Genomic DNA, 21,159 nt, shown 5'->3' on the forward strand with positions numbered 1-21,159 from the left:
GAATGGTTCTGAGGATGATGTTAAACAAAGGGCTGGGCTTACAGAGGATAGGACTGGTGCTGGGGTCAGCGCTCAGACTTCATCTGTGAAATGTAAGCTCCAGGGTACAACTCGTCTCCCTGTGTTCTCAATGGATGGGGACTACGTTATTGGTGGTGTTTTCTCCATACACTACTACATGGACACAGTGAACCATAACTACACTACCATGCCTGAGCTTCCAAGATGCACAGGGAAGGTTAGTATAGGGAGAAGTGGGGGAATAAAAGCGATGTTAGACATTGTCGGGAAATAAAGAGATGTTTTGACTTGTATGATGTGCCTACAATTGTGTACTTTTGTCTAGCATTGAAAACTTAAAAAAGTTCATTAAATGCCAAATAAAGATGAGATAAGATACATTTTCATTGATCTCCAGAGGGAAAATGCAGGTGTTGTGTAAACTGCATGATATTATATTTAAGAAAAAGGTAGAGAATAGTGAAATATATGAAAAAAGAAAAGATTTTTTTGTATTTTTTAACTGAAAATATAGGTGTGTTAAACAACTGATTTGTACATATTTGACCAAACAATTTAATACTTTAGATTTGAGTTGACATCTGTACATTATGATTCTTGTGAATGTTGGACTGATATCTAATCCTGTGTTTTTTTATATTTTTGTTAAAAATTGTGAATTGTAAAATTCAAATAGTGACACAGTGTTTGTTTGCAGCATTAACACCCGTGAACTGCGCTTCTCACGTGCAATGATCTTTCGCCATCGAGGAGATAAACAACAGCACGGAGCTGCTGCCGGGAATCAAACTCGGTTATCAGATCTATGACTCGTGCGCCTCGGTGCCCGTGGCGGTGCATGTGGCATTTCAGCTTTCAAATGGCCTGGACCCAGTGTTTTACACCAGTGACAATTGCTCACAATCTGGTATGGTGATGGCTGTCGTTGGTGAGTCTGGGTCCACGCCATCCATCAGCATGTCGCGCATCACTGGGCCCTTTAAGATTCCCACAAGTAAATATTTTAGATTTCTGGTGAAACTGTAGCTTTAGCCTATAGACCAGTGCTGGTTTTCGCTTGTCTCTTTCGTGAAATAACTACACTTTTGTTTTCCTTTAGGTGAGCCACTTTGCCACTTGTGCATGTCTGTCCAATAAGCAGCAGTACCCAAAGTTTCTTCAGAACAATTCCCTAGTGATCAGTTCCAGGCTGACGCACTGGCCAAGCTGGTAAAACACTTTGGCTGGACTTGGATAGGTGCTGTCCGGTCAGATTCGGACTATGGCAATAATGGTATGGCGTCTTTCCTGGACGCAGCACACAGAGAGGGGATCTGTGTGGAATACTCTGAATCTTTCTATCGGACCCACCCACGTAGCCGGATCAAGAGAGTAGCAGACGTTATCCGCAGGGGTCTACTTCACTGATGTGTCCCTGTGCTGACACTGAAACTTCTGCACACAAAAGTACAACAAAAATGTATAAGATGGAAGATTGTCATTATCCCATTGGCAAATTGGAAATGTTCAATTATGACTCAAACGTTTATTTCTCTCATATTTAATATTGTAATACAAATGGTCCGTCAGATTAAATTTTTAAAAAACCTAAATCTTTCTCCAGGTCGACAGCTATGGTTGTTGTGGCATTTGCAGCCTTTGGAGACCTGAGGCTTCTGCTGGAGGAGCTGTCGCTCGAGCCATCTCCACCTCGCCAGTGGATAGGCAGTGAAGACTGGGTAACAGACACAGACATTGCTGAAATTCAGCTTCTGTGCTGGAGCCATCGGATTTGGCATTGAGCGATCTGTCATCCCAGGTCTGAGAGACTTCTTGCTGGATCTCTCTCCTTCTAAAGTGGCTGCCTCTCCAGTGCTTACTGAGTTCTGGGAGGATGCATTCAACTGCCGGCTGGGAAAAAGTGAGAAAGTTGTGCTGATGTTTTAACGTAGGAGAGCACTTGTGGTTGTGTTGTGTTGTTTTTTTGATTGTCTGTCTGAGTGGGATTTCCTGTGTTCAGCAGCTGCTTTAAGACCAAATCCCCAGATTGACAGGGAAATTACCAACATAAGGTGCATCTCATCTCTGTGAATAATTTAACTTGTTATGATGATCTTTCAGGTCAAGTTTAGGCAATCTGCTGTCTTTGCTGCAGTGGTTTTGCAATGTCAACACAAGTACAGAGTATATAGACACAGTCTCGAGCCCACCGAGCTAAAGTACTAATCAATACCTTAAATTGTAGTTACTTGCATGTATTAGTTATAGAACGGCTTGAAGTTCTTAGTGACAGTGATTTCTGATCATTAATGTGTTTACCTTTTTAAGTTCTTTATTGTAATATGCACAATTACAGAAGTAGTCCTTGGAAATGAAAATCTAGATCTCAGGCTTCCTCAAACAATGTTCCTTAAATATGTAAAAAAAGACAATCATGCACTAAAAATGAGAATCTGAGACAAAAATAGTGCAAAGTTAAAAGATCGAGGGTAAAATATTACATATATAAAAATATAAAATGTGGTAGATGAAGTGTACAATAATTGCAAAAAGAATAAACTTTAATGTCAGCAGGAATGTAGTAAATGTATGCGTAATGAGAGGTTGTAAAGTATAAAGATAAAGTGTCAGTGTAAAGTATGAAAGGTAAAGTGACAGTATGGTCATCATTAGCTCAGGATTTCAGCAGTCTTATGGCCTGTGTGATGAAGTTGTCCCTGAGCCTGGTAGTGCAGGACTGGATGCTGCGTTAGCGTCTGCCAGATGGCAGCAGGTAGAACAGTTTGTGACTGAGGTGATTTGGGTCTCTGATAATCCTGCTGGCCTTCTTCCTGCACCACTGAGGGTAGAGGTCCTCATTACAACAGGTCAAGACAGTATTTAATTAAAGAAAAATAATTTGTTTGCCTTTTATAAATGTTACTTATTGTCTTATCACTGATTTGTGTTAATGTGAGCTGGCTTACATGAAGGTTAAAAAATAGGACTGACACAAACTGAAACAGCCACCATTGAAAAAAAAGGAGAAAGACATGTCTGCAAAACAATGCTTTGAATTGTAATGTGTAATGTAGCAACAATATAGCTATATGAGTTCTTACAAGGCATGTTTGGCAGGTTAAATGGAATAAAAAGCAACAATAAACATGAGAAAGAATGATAATGTAAAGGCTAAAAAAAACACCTTCCTCTGTTTGTTTTTAGGTGCAGTCATAGACAAAAAGTGTGTGTGATGGAACTGAAGACATAAAGATGCTCCAGAGCCCGTACACTGACACATCTCAGCTCCGGATCACTAACATGGTATACAAGGCTGTTTATGCAATAGCTCATGCCATTCATAAAGCAGTGTGTCAGGAAACAAATTCTACAACTCAGTGTGACGCATTCACCAGGATAGAGTCCAAAGAGGTCAGTTGAACATACATGAAAACCCAAATGCCCTTTTTTGCTTTAATTGCTGAAATGAGGTATTCATTTTATTTAACATTTAATTGCAATTTCATGCCAAAATACAAAAACATCCTGATTTTTTGCGATTAGCCTCGACTATTTTAACCAGATTTTATAGATTCTGATACTTCACCACATGTACGACAGAACCTGATTCAACGCCTGACTTGGCAGTTACTATGCAGATCAGTTTATACAGATGTGATATTAAATATTATTCATAACTACACTTTTTCATTATGTCATGTCTTGCCTGACAGATTAGGCGTAGTTTTATCCGTGATAATGATGCCATTACTACTTTTAACTCAACATGTTAAAATATTCTTGACATTGTAGCTTCTTTAAGATTGAGAAAACCCCAAACTAAACATTAACCCTGAATATCCATTGATATCAGATCACTTGAACAGCTGTGTTGTAAAGCTCAACTGAAATGGAGGCGCAATAGACAGCCTGCAGACCTACAAACTCTGAGAGACCTAATGAATTTAATCAAACAGTGAAATTGGCAAGAGAATGGTATTAGAATTGCCTCATTAATAATCATATATCCAATCCAAGACTCCTCTTTACTGTTGTAAGTCACACATCAAGTCCACCTCTGCTATTGTTGAACCATCAATTGACAAATGTGAACAGTTTAAATCTTTTTTTCTCCGACAAAATTAAAACAAACATATGAGAAAAAATATTTAATCTGCTGCCTAGACTAGGATGACCAGATTTCCCGGAACTAAAACTGGGACACTTTGCGCGTGACCGTAGTGCTCGTACACACACATGCTTTTTAATGTGAACATGTGCCAGCCCAGGTCAGACATAGAAACAGACAGATTAGACATAATTTTGCCAACAGCACACGTAGGCCTACTGCTCACAACATAATGGGGTATCTCAGTTAATATTCATGAATTGTCTTGGTATGTAGCCTACATTATCTAAGACATAATATTAAAAGACATTGAGTGAGTTTCGTGTGGGACCAACTTTATTTTTTAGAATTAAAGCATTCTTTTGGAAAATGCACCCACTGAAGTTGTGAAAAACTTTGTGAAAAGGTATTTTTCATTGCATGGCACTACATTAATTATTTGGAACTGCTGCCACAAGCTTGAACTAAGGTTATGGTAACACTTTACGGTAAGGGTACATGAATTATGAATTCAGGCATGAATTAATTCATGATTTGTGCATTATTTCATTCCTTATGAATCATCAGGAATTGACATGAGTTCATAGCCTCTCATTCATGACCTCATGCATGAACAACAACTATCAACTAAAGCATTAAGAAAGGTGGGTATATCATTATGCACAAGTTGTGTTCAAATCAGAATTTGCGCAGTGATGTCCACATTTTTTTGCAGAAAAAGAATGAATCATGATCATGCTTAATAATTCATAATGATGTGCCCTCGTACCTAATGCTTTAGTTGTGTTGTTCATGTATGAGGTCATGAATGAGACTATGAACACGTCAATTCCTGATGATTCATGGGATATTAAGGAATGCAGCAACACATAAATCATTAATTAGATAATGCATAATATACATAGGCCTATCAATTAATGCATGCATGAATTCATGATAATTCATGTACCCTTACCGTAAAATGTTACCAGTGTTATTCTAACCAACAACACACACACACACACAAATGTAATCTCATTTGATCGAGCAGATAGCTTCCCTATTGGAAACATTCATTCCATATATTTGTTAGAGGAGTGAATTTGCTCAAGAATCAATTTGTTGGCTGAAAGCCTACTGTGAAATTGCGCACAGGTGTCAGCAAAATTGGCCCATGTGACGAGCGTCTTTAAGGTGGGAATGGTCCTCTCGTCAGTCCATGTGTTGTTCATGAGCGAAATGATCCGCTCAACGGGAGCATTTGTGCCGGTAGACACCTGGCGAACTGACAAAGGAGACCTACATTTACGGAATTCTCCCTGCTTTTGAAATGTGCGAACATTTCCACCCAGTGCTTGTCCACTGACTTTCCAGCGGACCTGGAGGGACTGGTTAAAACGAGACAGATAAGAAGAGGCATTGCGACAATGTTTACAAATATACATTCGGCAGTGCTGGCAATGCTGGCTGCACAGATTATGCAGACTCAGACCGCTACGATTGACACACACACACACACACACACCCACACACACACACACACACACACACACACACACTGTTAAAATCATACGCTGGACGCTTTATTAGTCTTTCTACATGGGTTTAGTTAATGATCGGGCTATCATACAACATGGTCTCACGGCAGTTCGTGTAATTGTCACGTTATTTTTTAATCTATTGATTCGTGTACAACAACACGTTTATCTTGTTTATTTTGTGGTGGCCAGCACGACATGGGAACCATCTATTCAGAGGTTGGATTTAGGAAAAGATTAACGGGGAAAGCAAACGTCACACCCTGGGACACGATCCGCGGTCTCTGGGGGACCAGCGACAACGGGGAAAGGACGCCTCACACGCTGGGAGACGGCCACGGGGGACGCGCGACAATAACGGGATGGCGGAGGTTGGGTTTAGGAAAAACATAACGGGGAAAAGACCCTTCACACGCTGGGAGGCGGCTGCGGGGGATGCACAACAATAATGGGACGGTTGTGATTAGGAAAACAACGGGGAAACAAAATGCCACACGTGGGACGCGATCCGGTCTCCCGGGTGAAAGCCCTGTGTTGTTTGACCCATCCACCACCCGGACCAACCTCCCAATGCGGATTATCGGCTTTTCATATTACTCCCTACCGTATTTGTGCTGTGATCACGAAATATGCTTCCCATTGAAAGACATTACTTTACATTTTCGTGCTGGCCACCACAAAAAAAAAGAGAAAAACGTCCCCGTAAACACAAATCAACATTAAAAAACGTGACCATTTCACGAACTGCCCGTGAGACTGGGTTGTATAATAAGACCACGTCGGCTATGTAATCGCTGACAACCGGGACAATTTCATAGTGGTTGGTGTAAAGGAAAGGCTTTTGTCGGGACTCGGGACACGCAACTCAGAATCGGGACGTCTGGTCACCCTAGCCTAGACTATCATCGAACCCTCTCCTCCTAGCATAAACTGTACCTTAACTTCTTTTGATAAGCTAACAATATAAACATTACTAAAACCATTTTCAAAATGAAGAACTCCACTTGCTCTCTCAATATAATTCCTAACTTCTTCCTAAAAGCAACCCTCACCATAACCTGTCCATTTCTGATGGATTTATTGAACTCCTTACTCTCATCATGGCGGGTCATCATGGTAGGACACAACTGAAAAGAATGAGATGCCTGCACTCTGCTAATACTCCCATACGTTTATTGCAACGTTTCGACCCAGCTGGGTCTTCCTCAGGCAAATGGCATTCAACAGTGGTTCAAGCATATACATAGGGCACAGACATGATCATGCTGATCTCATTTAAACTAATAAACAAGGCCTTGATGGGCCTAAGTATCACCTTTACCATAGTCACCACATAAAACTATTAGTGATAAAATTACATATACACAATCTGTACACAGACAATGAAAAAATGAAAAAAAATGGCCAAAACCCTAACTTACAGAATAACATTATGTGCTACACTATCCCACATTGACACTCTTTGTCACATTAGACCAATCCCACACACAATATCACAAGAAAAGACATTACAGAAAAGGCTTTATATCAACTTCTTCATTTAAGCCGTTTGGAGACATTGTGTTGAGGTAATAAATCCAAAAAGCTTCTCTCTGAAGAAGCCTTCTACCTTGATCGCCCCCTCTTGGAGGGTTCTTAACACATTCCACCCCAACATATCTCAATGCGCTAACATTGTGACCAGCTCGCTTAAAGTGGGCAGCTACTGGGACTGCTCGTCCCCCTGTTCTAATGCTGCTCCTATGTTCACAGATCCTCGTGCGCAACGTGCACATTTGTATGTGTATGTAACACTGGACACAGCTGCCACACCTAATTTCCATCTGGCACAGGTGGTAGGAGTGGTGAGCGATGAGGGCGTATATCGCTCCTAATTAAATTCTTAGGTTAGGTGCGCGCTTAAAAACCATCCTCAGCTTATCTGGAAATACCTGTTTTTAGATTGGGATCTGAATCAATGATGTGCCAGTGTTTTTGGACAAACTTATTAAACTCAAAACCCAGTGGGGAGTATTTTACACAGCACATGGGGGGCATTAGTCTTCTTACCAGTGCTCTTTTTTGTAGCCCGAAGGCATTCGTCTTGCGAGATGTTGTCAAAACATTCCATTGTATTATTTACCCACTCCTGTGTGTGACCTCTGCTGAGGAATCTATTAGAAAAATCCTTAGCCTGTGTAGAATATGAGTCATCACCACTACACATCCTGCGAATCCGATGGAACTGGCTAATGGGAAGGCTTTTAATCAGCGATCGTGGGTGAAAACTCTCCTCTCAGTAAAGTGTTGGTAGATATCTGTTTTTTATTTCCCTCCCCTCTTTATAGACTTTAACATCCATGAAGCTAATACATTGCATGTCCAGTTCTAGTGTGAATTTAAGATGGTCATTCAAAGAGTTGAGATACACATGAAAGTGCATGAGTTCATCCACTGTAGAGTCAACAATTAAGAAAACATGATCAATGAATCGTTTACAAAATAAGATTTTTTTCATGAAAAGGGTTTGCTGGGCTCAAGATACTATTAAAGCTGCAAGCAGTGTTGGGACGGGCCCTCGCTCGTCTGCACGCGTCGGGGTTACTGGTGGATGCCGCTCGTTGCGACCGTGAATTTGCGCAGCACTCAGACACCGCAAATCATCACCAATGAAAAGGGAACTCTCTGCTGAGTTCAATTATACCTCACACAAGACTCTACATCATACAGTTCATTAGCTGTGAAAGGGGGGCGTGGCTAAACCATAGGGGGCAGGGGCAAACTGTGACCAATGAAAATTGAACTCTGTTGAGTTCAATGATACCTCACACAATAGTTTACATCAAAACGGGTCATTAGTTATTAAAGGGGGGTGTGGCTTAAGCATATGGGGCGGGGCAAACCGTCACCAATTAAAAAGGAACTCTTTGCTGAGTTCAGTGATACCTCACACAATAGTCTACATCAAACTGGTCATTAGTTATTAAAGGGGGTGTGGGTTAAGCATATGGGGGCGGGGGCAAACCGCCACCAATTAAAAAGGAACTCTTTGCTGAGTTCAGTGATACCTCACACAAGAACCTTAAACGGTTCAAAAGCCATAAACGGTGCGTGGCCTGAGTACATGAGCGTTGTAAAGGTATGGGGGGGGGGGCTCAATATCACATGTAGACAACACATTATAAGTTTCATGTAAATCGGATGATGTTTGTCATGTAAGGCTGATTTCCTGTTGCCAGCGGGGGGCACTATGACCAAAAGTCAATTTTGGCCTGTATATGTCCCCCTGTCTGGACAACTTTTGTTGATTGTGGGAAATTTCAAGCAGATATGACAATGTACACTGTTGTTACAGCCACTTTCTCGTTTATCGCTAAACACTCAAAATGGCTGCCACAACACAACCGTGAAAAGTTTTTCTTTTAATAACTTTTCATCTTTAAGGTGTTGAGATGGTACAGAACCTTGACTTTTAGGCCTACTTCCTGTTTCCACTAGAGGGCGCTATGACTTTGAGTCAATTTTGACCGGTAAATGTCCTCAGAATTAGAGTCTTATGACTCATGAAAAGTTTCGAACCAATTGGACAATGTACACTTGAGTTACACCCACTTCCTGTTTCGATGGCGAAACACACAAAATGGCTGCTCCACCACGGCCATGCCCTATGACGAAAAATGTTTCTTTTAATAATTTTTCATCTCTAAGGTCTTAAGATAGCACAGATCAAATTTGAAGTTGATTGGATGAAATCTCTTGGAGTTCGTTAAAGTACGATGTGGAAATGGCCAAAATCGCACTAATTTTGAACTTTCAATTCAAAATGGCAGACTTCCTGTTGGGTTTAGGGTATGGCTCTAATGAGCTTTTTTGTACGTCTTGACATGCTACATATGTGTACCAAGTTTCGTTAGTCTACGTTAAACGTACTGCAGGGGCACAGTTTTTCTTTTATTTTGTAGGGGGCGCTAGCGAGCTATTTTTTTGCGCCTATTCCTGAAACCCTTAAAATATGTACATTTTCACCAGACTTGATGCGACCGCCAATTTTGGTGAGTTTTTGAGTATGTTAAGCCCCTCAAAAAGGAAATTAATTTGCCAGAAGAAGGAAAAAGAATAATAATTCCGTCCGTTTCTATAGGGCCTTCGCCACTGTCGATGCTCGGGCCCTAATTATTCTCAAAAACGCCCATGTATAGGCAAGCATAATTTGGTGCCATTTTGCTGACTATTGCTGTGCCTTTCCTTTGTATATTGAAGTTATCCTGAAATCAAAAGATATTATTGGTTAAAGCTATACAAGCTAAGTCCAAAATGCAGTCTATGCTGAGCTTGGATTCAGGTTGATTCAGGGTGAGAAAATGTTTTACTGCACTTATACCACCGTCATGGAGGATATTTGTGTATAAGCTTTGAACATCCAGTGTGGCTAACAAAACGTTTGATTTTACTTCAATGTGTCAATGAAGTCTATAGAATCCCTCACATAGGATGGAAGGGCGACTACTGCAGACTTAAAAAAGTAGTCCACATAAGCGGAGATGTTTTGTGTTACACTTTGCCGCTTACAATAGGCCTACCTTTTACGGGGGTGTCCAAACCTTTATCTATCTTAGGGAGGGTGTAAATAACGGGTATCACTGGGTGTTCTACCTTTAGGACTTCAAAGACACTTTTTTCAAATTACTCCTTTTCGAAATGATGACAAGCTTAGAGTGCACCAACATCAATAACCTCTTAGTGGGGTCTGAAGACAGTTTCTCATAAAAAGTTGAATCACCTAATTGTCTTTCGATCTCATGATTATAATCCACAATGTTTTGCAACACAATAGTGCCGCCTTTATCAGCGGGACGTACCACAATCTTATTGTCTTTACCCAGATCAACCAAAGCTTCTCTTTCTTCTTCTGATAAGTTATTATACACTTTGTACTCTTTTTTTTCTTTTTTAATGAGCAACTCACATCATTTTCCACCAAACGACAGTATGTATCAAGGGAGGCATTGCAATACTTAGGCGGAATGAAAGTAGATCTTTTTCCGAACTGGTTGCGGGTTGGGACAATGGGGGCAGGGGCAGACAATGAGCTGGCGGGATACAAGGCACGTTCATCACTAGGTGTAGATGCACAGTCTCTATCACCCTGGAAAAACTCCCTTAATCTTAAATTGCGGAATAACTTCTGGAAGTTAATAACAGTGTCAAAGTTATTAGTTTGGGCAGTAGGTGCAAAACTCAGTCCCTTACTCAATGCCGACATACAAGGGTCAGTTAGTGTCTTTTCATAAAGATTTATTACCGTGGTGCTGTCCAGTTGGTGCGGGTTCGGGACTGCCTGCGTCCTTTTGCGCTGTCCCCTTCTACACCGCTTGGAAAAGCTCTTCCCCATCGTGGTGGCTTTGGAGGCCTTCTTTGGGCGTGTTGTAGATTCCAGTTGTTGAGTAATTTCACTAATGATGAGGACCATCAGGTAGAACAGATCTTTTTTTTAACGATAATTACCTCTTTTAGGGATTTTAATCAGGTTTTAGAGCAGGTTTTAGCACAGAACCTGCACTCCTCAGGGTTTTAAATAATCTTCTTTTAGCAGCTGACTACAACCAACCGTTTTAATCCTGTTGGATTTGTCTGTGGCATTTGACACCATTGACCATAGTATTTAAATTCAACTCTTAAAAACTGGGTGGGCATTTTAGGGGTGGTTTTAGTATGGTTATGTTCTTATCTGTCTGGAAGGTCTTTCTGTGAGGAAAATTGGAATTTCTCAATCATCTTCAGTAGGCTACCATTACAATAGGGTTCCACAGGGTTCCGTTCTTGGGCCACTGCTATTCTCCATTTACATGCTACCGCTCGGTCAAATTATTAGGAAGCACAATATCAAGTACCATTTTTATGCCAATGACACACAATTGTATATTTCTGTTGACTCTTATGACACCAATCACTTAAGCAACATCCACTTGTGCATTGCAGACATCAATAACTGGATGGCATCAAACTTTCCAAAGGTAAAGTTATTATCATAGGTCCAGATTAATCACAAAATCATATTTCTTCCCGTCTAGGTCCCCTCTTATCTAATAATACAAACTCTTGCAGATATCTAGGAATTATCTTTGACTAATACCTCAACTTTGATCAGCATATTAATTCAGTCGTCCAAACCTGTTTCTTCCAAATAAGAAAAAAAATCAAAAATGAGGTCATATTTATCTGCAAAAAATGTAGAAACAGTCATACATGCATTCATTTAATCCCAGTTAGATTACTGCAATGCACTTTTCTCATGCCTCTCACAACAAAACCTGAATAAACCAGACTCATAGACACGTCCAACAGGAGAGAACACATAACACAGAATTTAAAATCACTTTATTGGCTCCCAGTCAGTTTTAGATTGATCACTTTTGAGGCTCTTATGGGGATAGCTCCAAAATATATAGCTGACCTTCTTACCCCATACGAGCCTAAACGTAACCTTAGATCCTCTATAGGTCACTCTTGGTCTATCCCTGGTCACACCTTAAAACTAAAGGTGATCAGGTCTTTTCTGCTCGGGCCCCTCAGTTGTGGAATTACCTGCTGGAGGAAATCAGGGAAGCCAACACACTGTCTTATTTTAAGTCTCTTTATGAAACTCACTATTTTAGACTTGCTTTTTATTGATTTTACTATGTGTTTGTTTATTATCTTTCATTTTGTTTTTGCTTTTTGCTATATTAGCTGTTTGCTCTTTGTCTTTTTAAATGAATGTAAATCACTTTGTAACTTGTTTTTGAAAAGTGCTTCATAAATGAAGGTATTATTATTATTTTGTGAAATGAAATATTCATTGTATTTTATATTATTAAATTTCTCTCCCTTACTGTTTTCCTTTATTTCACCCTCACAGGTTCTTTCTCAGCTGAAAAAAGTAAATTTTTCCCGAAATGGGTATGTCGTGTCATTTGATGCCAACGGTGATCCTGTGGCCAGATATGAGCTGGTTAACTGGCAAAAGAGTGAGAGTGGCAGTATTGAGTTGGTGACAGTAGGGCACTACGATGCATCACTGCCGGTGGGCCAGAAGTTCCGTATAAACAGGAACCTCACCTGGGTGGACGGTGGGACACAAGTAAGTAGCACAAAAGCAATATTTTAACATCAAACATGGTGATCTTAAAGGGTATGATATGTGTACATTGAAAAACATTCTGGTCACTGTATATTCCATACTGGCCGTAAAGAGATCCATTCCAAAGTTACAGTATATTCAGTATGAAATTCCTACTTTGTATTTTCCAAAAAAGTATTCCCTTGCTGAGCTGTGGCACAGAGATAGTGACAAAGGAAAAAGGGAATTTGTACTAAAAAGACTAACTTTGGAACCACTTGCTTCTATTTCGTATAGGCTTCGCCCTCTAAGCCACGCTATGGGTTTATCCCTTCGCGCATGCGCAGTCGTGAAGATTTTCTTTCCCGCCCTTGCGTACCGCTCGGGCTTCAACTACGTCCGCAAATACTGTATATAAACAGAGCGGACCCGTTGCTCTGCTCCCACTTTTTTCTTCAAGCTAGCAGTATGAAGACAAGCTCGACTTCCAGCGGTGTTTGCCTCTGCCCCACCTGCTGGACCGGCTGCATCCTGCCGCCGGACCTCCATCCCCGCTGTGAGACCTGCCTTGGCGCCACTTACGCCTCCTGCCAGTTCTGCATCCGCCTGCCATCTAAAGAGCTTAACCGGCGGGCAGAAGCTTTTCTGGAGTGTCAGGCTAGCGGGGAAGGGGATGGCAGCTGGGCAGACAGACGGCAATTCGTCAACACCCTGGATCCGCCAGAGGAAGGCTTTGTTGACGAGCATGAGTCCAATGGCTCGATTCCCTCGGATAACGCCTCCGTCACCGGCTGTCCCTCCTCCCCCCTGGGAGAACTGGGCCTCGAAACGGGGATCGATGCCCTCCCATCGATCCCCGATGGCTCTCCCCATCTCCGGAATGGCCAAGGGCACCGCTCCGGCGGTCTTCCCCTCTGCCTCAGGCGGCTCCACCCTCCACCGCTAAGACTCTCTTTTTGGATCTGCCGGAGATCATCAAAAAGGCAGCAGACCAGAGAGGCATAGCGCTCCCAGCTGAGCTTCCAGCCCCCGCTCGCGGCCTCTTGAGCGGGGATGTTTACGCTCAGGAGCCGCCCTCCTCACGGGCTCCACTCTGGCTGCGCTTCACGGAGCTTCGGCAGTTTGTGGAAGAGGCTCTCTCCCAGCCCGGGAAACTGAAGGCTCCCGTCTTTCGCTACGCCCGTTTACTCGGGTTCAAGGTGACACAGAAGCGGACTTCCCTTCGGTCTGGAGCAGAGCCTGGCGTCCATCCTGCTTCCGAAGGCCACTTCTTTCGGCCACCGGAAGCCTCCTTCGCCCCAGGATCAGGTATGTGCTCAGGTCACTGACCGGTCACACCAGTGTGCGGCCCAGGGTCTCGCGGCACAGAACAATATAGCTTTGCTAGCCTCCGCCGTCTCCGCCATGGCCTTTACTCCGGGAGCTCTTCCTCTGGAGCTAGCCACGGAGATTGGCAAAGCTATGACCGCGATCCTCACCCTGACCACGGCGTCCACGGTGGCATTGTCCAGAGTCATGGCGTGGCAGACTGTGGCCCAGAGAAACATCTGGCTTCACATGACACAGCTACCCACTGACAGACGCGAGCTTCTGTACGGCCCCATAGCTCCTGATGGACTATTTGGGTCCCGCCTACAGACAGTCACATCCCATTTGCACCGAGCGGAACGATTTTGAATGCTCGGCTCTTGGAAGGCAGCTCCTCCACAGCAGCGCCGGCGCCATGACAACAGTCATGAAAGGAAGCGCGCCACAGCCTCTGCTGCGTTTTCCCAGGCTTCGAGCGCCGCTCGGCTCCCCTCCGCAGCGACTGCCGGCCCCACATGACCAGCAGGTTTCATGGAGCCGGGGGACCATGAAGGCGGCCCCCACCTGGTCTAACCCACCCCCCGAGCCACCCAACAAACAGCGGCGTTGGGGCGCGGGGAACGTCTGTCCCCATACGGTTGAGAGCTGGAAACACGCTGCTCGCGGAGCTCCACCGCTCTCTCACTATGCAGACAGCGGGAGCAAATGCCCACCCGCTACAATTAGTGCCGCTCAGTTATCCTCCTCCCCCCGGCTATGCCAGCGGGATGACGACGATGACTCGCCACCCTTTCGACAGGGCCCTACCATGGGCTGGGCGACACAATCTACTCATGTCTCGCCCAGCGGCGGGACGGGCTCTGCGCTTCTTGCCAACTATGTCTGTAAACAACACAGACATGCGCGCGCCCGCTCTCAGAGCACAGCGCGGCATGGATCATGCTGACACACATGGACTCGTGGATGTCAAAACTGATATGGCGGGGCTACACACTCCAGTTCACCTCCCCCCCGCCTCGCTTTGCGGGCGTGTTGGAGACAACTGTGTCATCCCAGGCAGAATCAGATGCCATGACGTCAGAACTACGGGAACTGCTGTCAAAAGGAGCAATTTCCCACGTTCCTCCGGGGTAGGAGAACGAGGGATTTTACTCCCGCTACTTTCTCACTCCAAAAAAGTCAGGCGGGTTACGCCCCATCCTCGACCCGTCACAGTTCAACCGGTGCGTCATGGAGCGGTCATTCCACATGCTGACTATCAGACATGTGTTGGAATGCGTGCACCACCAAGAATGGTTTACATCTGTGGATCTGAAAGACGCATACTTTCACATCCAAATCATTCCCAGGCACAGGAAATTCTTGCGCTTCTTTTTCCAAGGGGCTCATTTCCAGTACAACCGACTACCGTTCGGTTACTCACTGGCCCCCCGCACTTTTTCCAAGTGCATGGAGACGGCACTTCAGCCATTGTGGAAAAAAGGCGTCCTGTTTTATCTGGACGATTTGCTCATTCTGGCTCCCTCTCGGGAAACGGCGGTGCTGCACACTGTGGCAGTTCTGCAGCACCTGCAGACACTGGGTTTCGCCATAAACTGGCAGAAAAGCTCATTGGTTCCCACACAATCGATAGTTTATCTGGGCGTAGTGCTAAACTCGATTGTTATGAGGGCCAGGCTGTCAACTCCAAGGCAAGACGCGCTGATCTCTCTCCCGTCGCGCACCACGCCACGCGCAAAGGTGTCAGCGCTGTCCGTCATGCGCCTTCTGGGCATGATGTCCGCGGGCTACATGGTAGTACCCCTGGGGCTTCTCCACATGAGAAAAATCCAGAGGTGGTTCCTCCGTCAGCGCGTCGACCCCATACGCCACAAGTGGCGAATGCTGACCATCCCTCCTTCTCTGCAGTCAGACCTGTCATATTGGGGGGAACCCCCCGGACCTTGTCAGCTGGGGTTCCCCTGGGCAAGGTGACGTCATACGTGACAGTGTACACGGATGCGTCCCTCACTGGCTGGGGGAGGGATGTGCGAATCACAGGTGGTGGGAGGGGAATGGCCACCTCCCCCTCTCCCATACATAAACTGCCTGGAGCTGTCCACGGTGCTGAAAGTTTTAAAGCACTTCGCCCCAGTGGTAGTGGGGAGGCATGTTGTCGTACAAACAGACAATGTTACAGCAGCAGCGTTCATAAATCGCCAGGGCGGTGTACGTTCGGCCCGGCTATTGGAAATAGCCAGGAGCCTTCTGCTGTGGGCACACAATCATCTGCTGTCCCTCAAGGCTGTGGTACATCCCCGGGATACTAAACCGGGCGGCAGACCTAATGTCGAGGGGAGGGCCCTCTCACAACGAGTGGAAATTGAATCCCACTATCGTTCAGAAGCTGTGGAGCAGTTTCGGGGAAGCGGTGGTGGATCCGTTTGCCTCACGAGAAAGCACACAGTGCGCCCTGTGGTTTTCCTTGAGCACACAGGACAATCCACCCCTCGGCGTGGACGCTTTCTCCCACCATCCCCTGGCCCAGAACCCTCCTATACGCTTTTCCCCCCCCGGTCCCTCTGATCCCTCGTCTCCTGGAACGCATCCAGGAGGAGAATCTGTCGGTCATCCTGGTGGCACCGGAGCGCACGAGCGCATCCTGGTTCCCGACGCTGGTCCAGCTGCTGGCGGGTCCCCCCCCTGGCAATTGCCGTGGCGCGAGGACGCCCTGTCACAGCTGGACGGCGCGATATCCCACCCCCCCCGGTGATAACCCAGCGACTGTGGGGCTGGCTGCTGAGCGGGAACGCTTGCAGAGGTTAGGCTTGCCTCCTGCCGTGGTGCGCACTATTCAGAGCGCGAGAGCCCCCCTCTACAACAGCGTGTTACGCGGCGCGTTGGTCCGCTTTCCAGCGCTGGTGCACGGAGAGGGAAACAGACCCCTATATCGTGTCCCCTGCCTCTCGTGTTGACTTATCTCCAAACATTGGTAGATAACGATTTGGCTCCGTCCACAGTCAAAGCCTACACAGCGGCCATTTCATCCTGCCACGAAGGCTATGGAGAGAGAACGGCTTTTGCGCACCCCCTAGTAAAGCGTTTTTTTGAAAGGGGTCAGACGACAGAAACCCGCCGTGCGCTCTCTCACACCCCAATGGGATCTGGCCCTGGTGCTTCGAGCTCTGGGGAAGCCTCCTTTCGAGCCCTTGGCACAAGCCCCTCTCAGGTTGCTGTCTCTAAAAAACGGCGCTTCTCCTTGCCCTGACGTCAGCCAAGCGAGTGAGCGACTTATGCGTGCTGTCAGTTTCGCCGTCCTGCCTCTCCATTAGAGGGGACGGGAGCGCAGCCACCCTACAGCCTAACCCTTCTTTCACACCGAAAATTTTAACAAATTCCTTTCGGTCGAGGATTTTTTCCCTCCAGGGTTTTTTTCCCCCTGCCTCATAACAACAGAGGTTTCCCACTGATTGTGCCCGGTGCGTGCGTTATCACAGTACGTTTTACGCACGGTGGACATAAGGTGGACACAGCAGCTGTTTGTTCACTATAGGGAACACTCCCAAGGAGCGGCCCTGTCAAAACAGCGTCTGTCTCACTGGCTGTGCGAGGCTATCACCCAGGCCTATAACACAGAGGGGGGCGGAGCCCCCCCCCCAGGGCATCCGGGCACATTCTACAAGGGCACTATCGGCATCAACAGCTCTGTTCAGAGGCATGTCAGTAGCCGACATCTGCGCAGCGGCCTCTTGAGCATACCCATGCCCTTTCATCCGTTTCTATTTGCGGGATATGTCCAAGTCCTCTCTGACTCACTCGGTCCTATCCTCACTCAACGACGAATGATGCCCCGTCGTATGTGTTCTGTCTGCTGCCGGGTGCCGGGAGGAGAGCGGCGTCCCACATATATGTGTAGCCTATATATATATTATGTACATATGTATATATATATTTGTCACTATCACACATCCTCTCTCACTACCATGCACGCCTACAATCATGATATGTGCCGCTGCATGTGTACTGCCTGGGGTCCTCTACTCTGGGTGGCTGGGGGGACCTCGGGCGTCCCATAATTATCAATCATGTACTACCCTCACCAATCATGCATGCCTGCACTCTCGGCTTGGGCCTTACAGCCAGCTAGGCCAAATCATTACCATGGCAGGCTCCGTTACCTAGATAACAGCTTATCTGATACAGTCTCCTGTCAGTGCATGAGAGAGAGAGAGAGACAGTGAGGGGAAAAAAGTTTAGTCTATGTTCCACTTGTGGGCTCTGGGTCGCAGGTGGCATTGACTACATCAGCTTCACCCTAAGCCATAGTGTGGCTTAGAGGGCGAAGCCTATACGAAATAGAACGATAGTTACGTTATTGTAACTCCAGATTCTATGAGTATAGGCGTAGCCCTCTAAGATCCGGGCCACCTGCTCCAGTTACATTAGCTGAAGAAAAAGCTTATGTTGGGAGCAAAGCAACGGGTCCGCTCTGTTTATATACAGTATTTGCGGACGTAGTTGAAGCCCGAGCGGTACGCAAGGGCGGGAAAGAAAATCTTCATGACTACGCATGCGTGAAGGGATAAATCCATAGCGTGGCTTAGAGTGCTACGCCTATACTCATAGAATCTGGAGTTACAATAACGTAACTATCGATTTGTCTAACGCAGACTGCTAAAGTCTCATCTTAGCTTCAGCTGAACTTTAGAATGAATTTTACACATAAACTGTGGATTTTGTACCCCGACAGTTACATTGACAATACACATTTTGACATGTGAGTATTGTTTTAACACAGGATTGAAAATGTTTCCATGCCTGAATATTTGTTTGTCTTTATGGGCCAGGTGCCTGTGTCAGTGTGCTCTGACAGCTGTCCTCCAGGAACTCGTAAAGTGCTGCAGAAAGGAAAACCCATCTGCTGTTATGATTGTATACCATGTCCTGAAGGAGAGATTAGTAATGCTACGGGTATTTTTTTTTTCTCTTAATACATAGTCGATGTACTGAGCAAAATCAAATATACATTACTACCACAAGAATACCTTTTTGTTTTATTTTTTCAGATTCCCCTGAATGTTTTCCTTGCCCAAAGGAGTTCTGGCCTAATGCAGAGAGAGACACCTGTCTCCCCAAGCCTGTGGAGTTTCTTTCCTACAATGAGGTCCTAGGAATCATCCTGGCTGCATTCTCAGTTGGTGGTGCCTGCCTGGCCATTATAACAGCGGCTGTCTTCTATTGTCACAGGGCATCCCCGATTGTCAGGGCCAACAACTCTGAGCTGAGCTTCCTGCTGCTCTTCTCACTGACTCTATGTTTCTTATGTTCATTAACTTTCATTGGAGCACCCTCTGCGTGGTCCTGCATACTGCGCCACACAGCGTTTGGGATCACCTTTGTCCTGTGTATGTCTTGTGTTCTTGGAAAAACAATAGTAGTGTTAATGGCCTTCAAAGCTACACTCCCAGGTAGTAATGTCATGAAATGGTTTGGTCCTCCACAGCAAAGAATGACTGTAGTGTCTTTTACGTTTATTCAAGTTTTAATATGTACTATTTGGTTGGGTCTTAGTCCCCCTTTTCCGGTGAAAAACCTAACCATATACAAAAAGAGAATCATCCTGGAGTGTGCGTTAGGCTCAGCTATTGGGTTTTGGGCTGTGATTGGGTACATAGGCCTACTGGCTGTCTTTTGCTTTGTGTTAGCTGTCCTAGCTCGGAAATTACCTGATAATTTTAATGAAGCCAAGCTCATTACCTTCAGCATGCTGATATTCTGTGCAGTTTGGATCACCTTTATTCCTGCATATCTCAGCTCTCCTGGTAAATTGACTGTGGCTGTGGAGATATTTGCCATTCTGGCCTCCAGTTTTGGACTAATACTGTGTATATTTGCTCCAAAGTGTTTTATCATATTGTTTAAGCCAGAGAAGAACACCAAGAAACATTTAATGAACAAAAATCAATCCCAAGATATCTGAGGTTTAGAAATAGTTAAGATGACAACATACAATAGAGTTTTTGCTGAGCACATCCAACACAGTCTTCATCTTTTTGATTTAAATCGTTTTTCTTTTTACATTCAATATTTTCTTGTTTTTTGTTGTCATTTTGTGAATGTCCTTTTAATATGTTATCATCTTATTTTACCAACATTATTTTATCATGGGCAGAAACTGTGAATGCAAAAGTCCAAATTTAAAACATATATTTGTGTTTCTTTCTCTTTTATAAAATAGTTTCTATTTCAATAATATTTTATTTTATTATATAATATGTATAACAAATGTGCACCTTTAATAGGTTCTCTGTTTTAATCCCATATTAAATAATTATTGCATTGCTGCAGGAAGAGGTCTCTCTACACTGTTATCCCAAATTAGTTTACTTAAAGCAATAATATAGCCGCTTTCCGACCGGAGGGATTTTTGCAGTTCCTAGAACATAAAATTCCTAGAACCCTTTTTTTCTCGTGTTCCGACTGGACCAATTTGGGGATTTTTAAGTTCCTCTGGCCGCAGTTCATGTAACTCTTTCAGCTCCTACTTCAGGGCAGGGTCTTTTCGCTGTTCCCTTTTCAGCATATGAACCTAGGTCAACGAGGGTTGAGTTTCCGGTACAGACAGACCAACAATGGGATAATTTTATTAATTTTCACCATCTTATTCATCACTAAATTCACTTCTGACAACGTTTTAGGTGAAAAATTAACTGTTTAGATTTCGAATATAGGCAGTATTTCGAAAACTGATGTCAAATTGACAATTTGCTTCAAAGTTTTTGGAGTTGATAAGCTCCATGAAGCAGGCGCCTGCCCCGGCCGCTAGCACGTCGCTCAGCCAGTCATGTTCAGAGACCCCGCTGTAAGCTGGAGGTCTCTCAGACCGGTCTCGTAAATAAGAGGCTTTTATTTCGCGTTCACGGTTCGTTTGTTTAAATATCACAACACATGTCCATTATAAGATTAACGGGAACCTGTGGTTAACTGTCTTTTTGGAATTAAACTCGCAGGGTGGCCGTCACTCACACACAATAACACACACACACACACACACACACACACACGGTCACAGCGCAGCAGGCAGAGGCGGGGGAGAGAGAGATACCTGTTTCTCTTCGGGAGACTTGTTTAAATTATGACAAATATGCTATATACATTAGATTTAGTAT

The 21,159-nt window shown here is 44.7% G+C and overlaps 1 pseudogene; it reads left to right on the forward strand.

The window, feature by feature from the left end:
- Positions 1 to 105: 105 nt before the first annotated feature.
- Positions 106 to 19,970, forward strand: LOC144512640 (extracellular calcium-sensing receptor-like; annotated as a pseudogene).
- The last annotated feature ends 1,189 nt before the right edge of the window (positions 19,971 to 21,159 follow it).

Source organism: Sander vitreus, chromosome 3 (genome assembly GCF_031162955.1).
Source record: "Sander vitreus isolate 19-12246 chromosome 3, sanVit1, whole genome shotgun sequence".
In the NCBI taxonomy this organism is placed as follows: domain Eukaryota; kingdom Metazoa; phylum Chordata; class Actinopteri; order Perciformes; family Percidae; genus Sander; species Sander vitreus.